This window comes from Lygodium microphyllum, chromosome 4 (genome assembly GCF_053477565.2).
Source record: "Lygodium microphyllum isolate KBCC chromosome 4, Lygodium_microphyllum_v1.1.10, whole genome shotgun sequence".
Lineage (NCBI taxonomy): Eukaryota > Viridiplantae > Streptophyta > Polypodiopsida > Schizaeales > Lygodiaceae > Lygodium > Lygodium microphyllum.
Window position 1 is genome coordinate 45,639,679 of NC_141138.1, and position 10,038 is coordinate 45,649,716.

The 10,038-nt window shown below is 36.8% G+C and overlaps 1 pseudogene; it reads left to right on the plus strand.

Annotated features, from left to right (window-relative positions):
* Positions 1-7,877: 7,877 nt before the first annotated feature.
* LOC148036993 (uncharacterized) overlaps positions 7,878-10,038 on the plus strand; it is a 7,539-nt pseudogene continuing 5,378 nt past the window's right edge.

Consider the following 10,038-nt stretch of genomic DNA (forward strand, 5'->3'; position numbering starts at 1 on the left):
GGGTGGATTCATGTAATTGTATATTTTAATTGAAGAATATATACATCTCTAAATTAACTTCAATTAATATTGTGTAATTATATTGTTTATTAAACCTTGTATGCAACCCTTCATTAATTTATAAATATTTTATACAATTGTGCTTCTCAACTAAAAATTGAGTTATTTATCTTAAGAAAGAAATATGACACACACACACACACACACACACACACTCTCTCTCTCTCTCTCTCTCTCTCTCTCTCTCTCTCTCTCTCTCTCTCTCTCCCCTTTTTGAACATAAATAGCAAGGACTTAAGGCAACAACACCAACTGAGCACTTAAATCTCATGCAAATAGGATGAATCTTTCATACAAATTGAGTTATTTACCTTAATGTCATACGAGTAGGACAACTCCTTCATGCAAATTGGGTTATTTACCGTCTTAAGGAAATAACATCAACTACATGAGCACTTAATAGTACGCAAATTGAGTTAGTTACTTTAAGAAAGAAACATTACCTCTCTCTCTCTCTCTCTCTCTCACACACACACACACACACACACACACACACACACACACATGTTTTTTAATGTAAATAGCAATGACGCAAGGCAACATCACCAACTATGCAAACACTTAATTTCATGTATGAATTAAGGGAATAATAACAACTACATGAGCACTTAACTAAATATGGAATAAATTCATGTAATTTGCATAGCATTTTTAATATTTATTATATCATGTTGTTGGTGAATTTACATTGAAAATTATAAGAATTTATTTTCATATATGTGTGTTTATCAATTGTGAATCATATTTGTGAGTTTGCATACATACAATCTTATGTTCAAATTAAGTTGGCCTATAATTCACAGATTCAAAATGCCACTATGCTTAAATTCTTATTCTCCTTTACTATAAAAAATTATAAGAATTTATTTTCATGCATATGTGATTCTTAATAGTGAATCATATTTGTGAGTTTTCACACATACAATCATATATTCAAGTGAGATTCACTTGTAGTTTGTACATTTAATATTTGTCATTATTCTTACACATTTATTTTCCTTTACTCATTAGGAAAAAGTGAACAAAGAAATAAGTTTTTTACCACCCCTCTCTCCTCCTTAAAAAATGAAAATTTGGAGAGAATAATAATAATATAGTCGTCTTCTCTCTCCACTTTTGCAATCTCATTTTGCCTTTTTTATATTATCCACAAAGGTTTTCAGATTCCTTCCATCTCCTCATTCAATAGCCCTTTTCAAATTAAATTTTATATTAAAAAAGAAGTTAGCTACAAGAGTGGAATGCTTGGTTTTCAATGAAAAATATTCAATAGATATTAAGAAATTCATTTTTATGCAAAATCAAAAAAATAAAATTTTGAGAGTTTCTTTTAAGATATTTTTGAGATTTTTTATATCCCCACTTTTGGTCCACAAACAAACTCTTGAACAATTTTTTCGTTCAATTTTTTGTTCTTTAGAAATATTTTTTGAGGTAAAATCAATTTTTATTTTAATCCTAAAACTTTAGGGCATTCCTTCTCTCTAAATTGTTCTTCTCCAATTCCCTATTCTCTCATAGCTCTATTATGAGCTTTTCTGTGTGTCTATCTAACCTACCTTGACACAATGAACTACATTGACCTCTTCTGCTCATCACCGTCAATCTATCTGTGTCTATGTACTCTCCTTTCACTCAACTATTCCATTTCCTTGAAATCTTTGTGTGTCCTTCTATCCTGCCTTCACACACTAAGCTACCTATTTTCCTTTGATATTTCTGCATGTCTATTTGTGTCCCTCCATTCTACCTCTATAGATATCAAAACCCCTATTTTAATTAACATCTCTATGTCTATTCATGCCTCTTTGATCTACCTCCATAAAATCAAGTGCTCTAATACCATTAACAGCTCTATGTATTTATTTGTTCTTTTTCGGTCTATCTCCGCAAACATCAAACACTCTATTTTCATTAACATCATTGTATGTCTGCCTTCATATGTCTATCTATACCTCTTCACTTTACCTACATAGACTCTAGCCTATTTTCATTAGCATATCTATATGTCGATTGTGGCGCCTTTTTAGTTTACCTCCATTAACATCCCTCTATGCCTACCTGTACATCTCCAGTTTATGTCAGTAGACTCATCTTCCCTACTTCACATATCTATGCATCATTTGTCCCTCTCTAGTCTAACACCATAGATATCAAACCCCCTATTTTTATTAATATATGTGTATGTTAATGTAGAGTACATTGACATACTCAACATATCCAATTAAATAGTGTAATCTAGTTCAGTTCCTTCATGAGAATGAAATTCCAACAAGAATTAGACACTCGTGATTTTGATCGGTTAATCCTTAAGACTCCAAATAGTCTCACTTTATTGTCATTGGCTAATGCCACATTAAAATAAATAGTCTCTAACGAGGGACTACCCAAATCAAGGTTCATATTGAGATAGAGCTTGAATATACCCCATTATTCAAAAGAATGGTGAGAGAAATTTTTTAGAGCCCATTTTTGAAGCAGAAAAGTGTCCGAGATGCGTAAAAGACTAATTTTTTATGAAAAATGAAACGGTTGTGGATGGATGAGCTAGAGTTTTCCTACATAGAGTTTGATGCCATGAATGCAACGCAAGTCTCAGTTTGTGGATCAGAATTCGTTTGACCCCCATTTAATCTCCACAAGGTTTCGTGTTATAAAGCAGCTATGTGATCTAGGAGCCGAAAAGTCTGTGTGATAGAGGCTAGTTGATAGATTTCGATGCCACGGAGTCACCCTACTAGTCGGATCTCAAATCCGAGTTTGTTTGCCCCTACAAAATGCAAAAATCCACTTTGCCGACAGTGTGAGAACTCCAAAATTAAACTAGTTTTTTGGGTTTAAAGACTTAATATCCTAATTAAATACTAAAGCCACAAAATATAAATCAAGGGAGAGGGGGGCGCTATTTTTTTCGGCGCCTTGTTCTTGAAAAAAAAAATGATTTTTGTGACCCTTGGTATCAGGCTAAGGGAAGAAGGTAGCAAGATGGATATTTTCATCGCTTCCCATTGCAAGAATCAGATCAGAAAATTATGCATTTTATGAAGAGATCTGTTTCTAGTGTTTCTCTCTCCTCCCTCCTCTTGTTGTGTATTTCCATGCTTGATTCTATGAGAGAAGGGGATGGGCTAAGATTAAAGATTTTGATCGTGGGATGATGCTAGAGTGTAAAGGAGTATAGATTGAGGTTCAAAGGATTGTCAACAACTATTGGGAAGTGTCAGCAGGTCTCCAATCATGAGATATGTACAACATAAAGTGTGGTTTTATGAGTAAGTCGTAAATTTAATTGTTTTATGATAAATTCCATTGATAGTTGAAAATGGTTGCATTTGATTGTCAGTGTTGTGATTGATCAGAAATGTTAAGGAAATCAAGAAAAATTAGGCAATACTTTCTTTATAAACATGCAAAACCCACAACATTACGGTTTTAAGAAAAATCATGTGGTTTTGGGGTTTTGTTGTGTATATAGTGTTTGCATGGGATGGAATGAAATAGAAAAAAAAATATCAATAAGATTAATCAGTCCAAATCATAAATCGAAAAAATTGGCATTTATCAATAAATAAATAGAGAAAAATAGGAAAAAAATTAAAAAATAGGTTGAGGCATGAGGTTTAGCCTCAGTTCATCAGCCATATCTCTATGTTAAAGTGGATATTTATTGCTTTTATGAAAGAAAAATACATTTAAAATGCTCTCTAAACCTACCATTGAATGCACAACCTTAAGTGGTGGGGAGAAGGGGGGATGTTAAGTACTTATAATACGTTGAATTCTAGTATTTTTCTTATGCATGGCATATAAGACACGTGGTTTTGAAAATTAAGAAGGTCCAGTAGCGTGAGCACGCTTCGTGCTGGTCCTAGATCATACATAATTGCATTGCATGCCAAACATGGTCACATCCTGGATACATAGCAATTTTTTTCATGAACGATGATGACCTACGTTGAGGAGGTGAGGTACCCTAAGCTGTAGGGTTCGTGGTTTGTTCCTTGGGAAATATTCAATGAGGACTATCTATTATCTGTTGGACTGATCAATAAAAAGAGTGGAACATGTGTCGTATGTGCTCTATGTATGAGTGGTGCATCTTGGGGCCAATCCCCAACATGTAGGAGAGTTGTAGTGGGGCCGTGGCAACTAGCCAACGGCTGCTCCCTTTGTATATGCTTAAGTGGTGTATTACATCGATATGTGTAGGGACTTTCTTTGAGGAGTGTGGAAAATCTTATCTGTTGGATTACAATCCATACAAATGCAAAGTTCTATATTAGAGGTTAGGGTAGTATACCCCTTAGACGCTCCTGGCCGTGAGGCCATGACGGGTGGTTTGGGTGCATAGTAGAGGCCTGGCTAGTGCCATAGAGCCAATGTCAGGAATGTTTTAGGTCCCAACAAGTGGTGTGTTTACCGAGAGCCACTAATGAGTGGCAGACTTCGAATCTTGGTCGATATAGGGACCAGTTTATTAGTGTTGGCCAAAAGGTAGTGAGATAGATCCAAAAGACCATCAAGCTGAGCTTCAAAAGCACGAAAGAGCTGAATGGGATAGACAGAGGGCCGAAATTATTAGGAGATATTCTCATTAACGGAGCAGTCCAATATCCCTATAACTGATGGGTCTTAGCGACCCTAGTTCCACGCATAGTCTATTAGGAGGAGGAGAAAGTTCTAGTACTTTTCCTCTTCCATTTAGTCAATCCACTTCGAGTAGAGTAATAGTTTCCATCATGCAAACTAATTTAGCGAATCTGATTGTCACCATGGTGCAACCCATTGCAATCCTTATAGCAACGCCAGACTTGCCAGCCTTAGGATTTCCTCTACCCATTTTTAATGGGTTAGCAAAGGAAGATGCATAAATTCATATTAATGAGTTCCAAAAGCTAGTGTTCAACTATCAAATCCAAGATGAAGGACAATTGATTATGTTCTTTAATATGACTCTGAAATAATGAGCTATGGTATGGTATCACAACCGAGAGGCTAGAACCATAACTACAATTGATTTATTTTTTGTGGCCTTCCAAAGAGATTTTTCACGTGAAAGGGGAGGTTAGTATTGGCTTTGTGTTCTCAATGTAACATATCAGAACCTCACGAGATTGTTTGAGGCTATGCCAAGAAACTGAAGGAAGTATTTTGTAAGTTGCAAACCTATATTCCTATTCCAATTGCTGCTCAATTGCAATACTTTCTACATGGACTAGACTTTAACATTCAAGTGCAATTGAGCAATGTTGCTCTTGCTGACATTGATACGGCTATTACATGAGCAGAGAATGTAGAGTCACAATTACAAGCAGCATATACCTCTACGGCAAACTAAAATCCAAGTTTAGATGTTAGAAAGTCTTTGGCACTGACGTCAAGGGATGCCTATGAGTACTTCTAATTGGAGAGGAAGTATGATTCCGAATGTGCCTATGTTGTCGACTCCTCCAGTGTGACCATGTCTATGGCTAGTTAGATGGATCCACCAAGTGTTGGAGGCCAAATGATAAATCCTAATGTTGTTCCATAGAATCAGTAGCTGATTCCCAATCAAGTGGTTAGGCCAATGGAACGACAAATAGACAATTGCGGCTATAAGTCAAATGCCTTAAATGCCCTTAATGAAGTTAAGGATATGATGAATCACTATATTGACATGATCATCGAACAATATAGGCAAATATCTGTTAATGTCAATTTTCAGAATTCGATAAGGAGTCAACACCCTAAAGAGGATGTCCCCTCAAGATTCCTCTGTAAGTGGTGTGGCAGCCAACATTTCCCTAGGAATTGTCCAAATGTTAAATGTGACGTATGCAAAAAGTCCAGCCACTTAGCTAGTACCTATTAGAGAAATATTAGCTCTCTCCAAAAAGGAAGTAAACAGCTACGTCCAATCAATCATTGAGCACAAGGGAATAATCTCCAACAAGATGACGGACCAAAGAAAATATTGCAAAGAGGGAAGGCTATTGTAGAAGAGTTGCGTAGTGGCAGTGGAGTCAACCTTATTGAAGTTGTGCATGTCAATGGCACTAAAGTTTCTAATTTACGGATCATTACAAGAGGTCAAAAGGGTAAAGATGATGACAAAGACAAGGGGGAACCTGTCGAGAAAAATCATAAGCAATATGATAAGGAGACGCAAATCCTTAATCATGACATGGAAGGTGGACCTCTAAAAGCTATTGATGGTAAAGCTTACCCCACAAGAAGAATAAGGTATTTCCAAAGAAGAAGGAAAAAGCCAAGAAAGAGGCACCAAAGCATGTTCAAATACCAAAGGAGAGAATAGTTTGGCGGGAGAAAAGAGCTATTGCTAACTATCATGAATTTGATTTACTAAGTTCTCTTTGTGAAGTTAAGCTAGATGTAAACCTCCTGCAGCTAATTAAGCTGACTCTAGGAGTGTGTAAAGATTTTAAGAAGATTCTTTGCACGGGGTATATTGTGGAACCCTTGGGAATAGCCCGAGTAGGAGATGATTGGTTTGAGCATGTTGAAAAGCATAGGAGATGATTGGTTTGAGCATGTTGAAAAGCATTGTCCAAGCATTGTCCAAGGGTAGCAACATAGGTTGATGGAATATTAGTGGATCATGCCATTGTGGACATGGGATCCTCTATTAACATTATGAATTCAGAATTGATGGAGATGCTAGGTCTAGAAATAAAAAAAGATGCCTCCATGATTCTCCAAATGGCTGATGACAGCTTAAGACAACCTGAAGGTTGTATCACTAAAGTCCGCGTGGCTGTCACTAATGTGGAATGCATTTTGGACTTTAGGGTTATCAAGTTTGCAAGGCGGCCCAGCTATCAAGTATTGCTAGGTAGGTTATGGATCTTACAAGTGGAATGTCAAGTTTATATACCCGCTGGTTAGTTGATCTTCGATAGAGGTGCTAGATGTGTAGTAGTAGATGCCTACCTTGAATCTCCTCAAAGTGAGAGAGTTCCTTTTGTTACAACTATATATATCATCTCTCACTTGACTTGGGTCTCACCTATATATACTAAATCTACATCAATATGAATCATTCTTTGGGAGCATGTCCTGTGTATCTCTCTCTCTCTCTCTCAACATGGTATCAGAGCTATGGATGCGTAGCAACAACAAGGAAGATAAGTTGTTTCATTGTTTATACTTGATTGAATTCTTTGCACAAGTGATGATTTGATACATGAACTTGTTCAAATTAGAAGTATTAGTTAATATTGTCTTTAAAAACAAAACCAGGTCTAGGTGCGTAGCTCTCGTTGTGCTCTCGAATCTTGTCAAAATTGCTTGTCAATCGGAGTTCTGGATCAAAAGTTATGACAATTCAGGATTCAAGACAACAATTCTACTCGAATCTGCGATTCTTTATTTAAAACTATAATTCTAATTACAGCTCGTTAATCCCCAATTACAATTCGTTAATCGCTCGTCTTTGTTAATGACGTTGATTATGACAAGCAAACATCTTGCTATTTTTAGTGATGTTTTATTCTCGTTCACGTTCTTTGTTCGACCAAAATAGCACTTTTCTTATATGCATCATCTCGTCTTGCACGTTACGTCTCTGTATTTCGGGCTTTCTTTTTAGTCACTCAATACTTTTCGTCGTTCTTATGTGCATCTCCCTATTTTGATTGTCACGCGTCTCAACTACGCTCGTCTTGTTCATGGTTTGCAGATTCTGCGATCCCATCTTATTTGTTTTCTCTCGAGATACAGGCATGGCCAATTGCGTAATTGTTAACGGATATCCGTCTGGCCAACATTCGGTTCCCTTCTTCCAAGGACAAGGCTTTCCTGGGTGGAAAGCAAAGATGATGCTAATTCTTGAAGCTGACAAATTATTTGATATTGTTTTGGGTGACCTGTCTTGTCTAGTTCAACCTGACAATTCTCTGATTACTGATGGCCCGTTATTTGAACAATGGAAAATTGATCATACTAATTGGATTTGTCATGACAAAATGGCTCGTCGTTATATATTGTGTGCACTTCCTGACTCACTTATGTTGGATGTCTTTCATATGGAAACCTCTCATGCTGTTTGGGAGTATCTTATCTCAACATTTGAGAAGAAATCGGTCACCGAAATTTTATATCTCCAAACTCATTTGAAGAATCTTCAATATAAGGTTGGTACTTCTATGCACTCTCATATCAAGGCTTTTAAAGACATTATCAATCAGCTTGGTGCTGCCGGCGCTCCTGTTGCTAAAAATCAAATTGTTACTCAACTTCTTCATACCATCAAAGATCCTTTATATGACAATATCATCAATATTTTGTCTAACAAGGATGATATCCACTTTGACAAAGCATGTATATCTCTTATTGAATATTCTCAACGTCATGCGCATCATTTGGAAAAATCTAATGCTGTTTTGGTCACTCACAAACAAAGTGATTTTGATGCTGCTTTTGTTGCTCGCAAGCATCCCGCTTCACGTTTTCAGCAGGGTGGACACCCTAATCAAGGTGGCAAATCTTCTTGTCTTGCTTATCCTAACAAACATTGTTCTTATTGTGATAAGAAAGGCCATGTGGCTTCTGATTGCTGGGCACGTCAATATGATGAGGAGCATGGAGTTACTACAAAGCAACCTCGCTCGTCCAAAAGTTTTCCTCCTTGTGATTATTGTGCATATACAGATCATCCATCTCGTAATTGTTATAAACGCAGATATGATGAAGAACGTTCTCGAGCTTATATTGTTCAACAAACTACAATTGATGATGATCATACTCATCAGGAGCTCAATTTCGTCCATCATGATATCTCTCCAGAAAAGGTACTTCATGTTCATGATGGTTCTCTATTTATCGTTGATTCAGGTGCCACTAGAAACATGACATACCAATCGCAGTGGCTTCACAATTATCATTCTCTTCCTGTCAAGAAGTTTGTTTACCTTGCGGATGATACGACTTGTCAAGTCAAAGGAGTGGGTGATTTATATCTGGGGACTGTTTCATCCACTAGAATATTAAGAGGAGTTCTTCATGTTCCAGATTTGCAAATAAATCTTCTTTCTGTTGCTCGTCTAGTTGATCTTGGTCTGTTTGTTGGCTTTGATCATAATCAATGTCGTATAGAGAAAGACGGACATTCTATAGCAGTGGCTCCTCGACATGGTTCTATTTGAGCTATCATTGAACGATACGGTTGCAAATGTTGTTACTGCCCCTGGAGATGCAGATTGCAAATTATGGCATCAATGATTTGCACACTCCTATTTTGCCAAAATTCTTGATCTTCATCATCATGGTCTTGTGCAAGGTATGGATCTTAAATCTCATCCACGTATGGGAATATGTGAGTACTGTGCACTTGGAAAACACCATCATTCGCCTTTCCACACTTCTACTTCATCACATTCCTGTGCTCTCTTGGATTTGGTTCATACCGATATTTGCGATCCTTTTCCTGCCTCAAAGTCTCAATATCGATATTTTATAACTTTCATTGATGATTTCTCACAGTACACACATGTCTATCTTCTTTGACATAAGTCTGAGGCTTTATCTATATTTAAACAATACAAGATAAGTGTGGAGCTTCAAACTGGATTCTCTATAAAGACTCTTTGCAGTGACAATGGCGGTGAGTATGTATCCAATCTATTTGATGACTTCTGTAAGGATCAAGATACTCATCATGAGTTTACAGTTCCTTATTCTCCTCAGCAAAATGGTGTTGCTGAGCGCAAAAATCGCACTATTCTTAATGCTATACGTTGCATGCTTATACACTCTGGTTTGTCTCAAAAGTTTTGGACTGAAGCACTTCTAACAGCCGTTTTTATTCAAAATCATCTTCCAACAACTACACTTGCTGGTAAAATTCCTATAACAATCTGGACAGGGAAGACACCTTCAGTCTCTCACTTTCGCACATTTGGCTGCACTCTCTCTCACTTTCTTCTCTCTATCTCTCTCCCCCCTCTCTCCTCTTTTTTCCTTTTTTCTTTTCCTCTC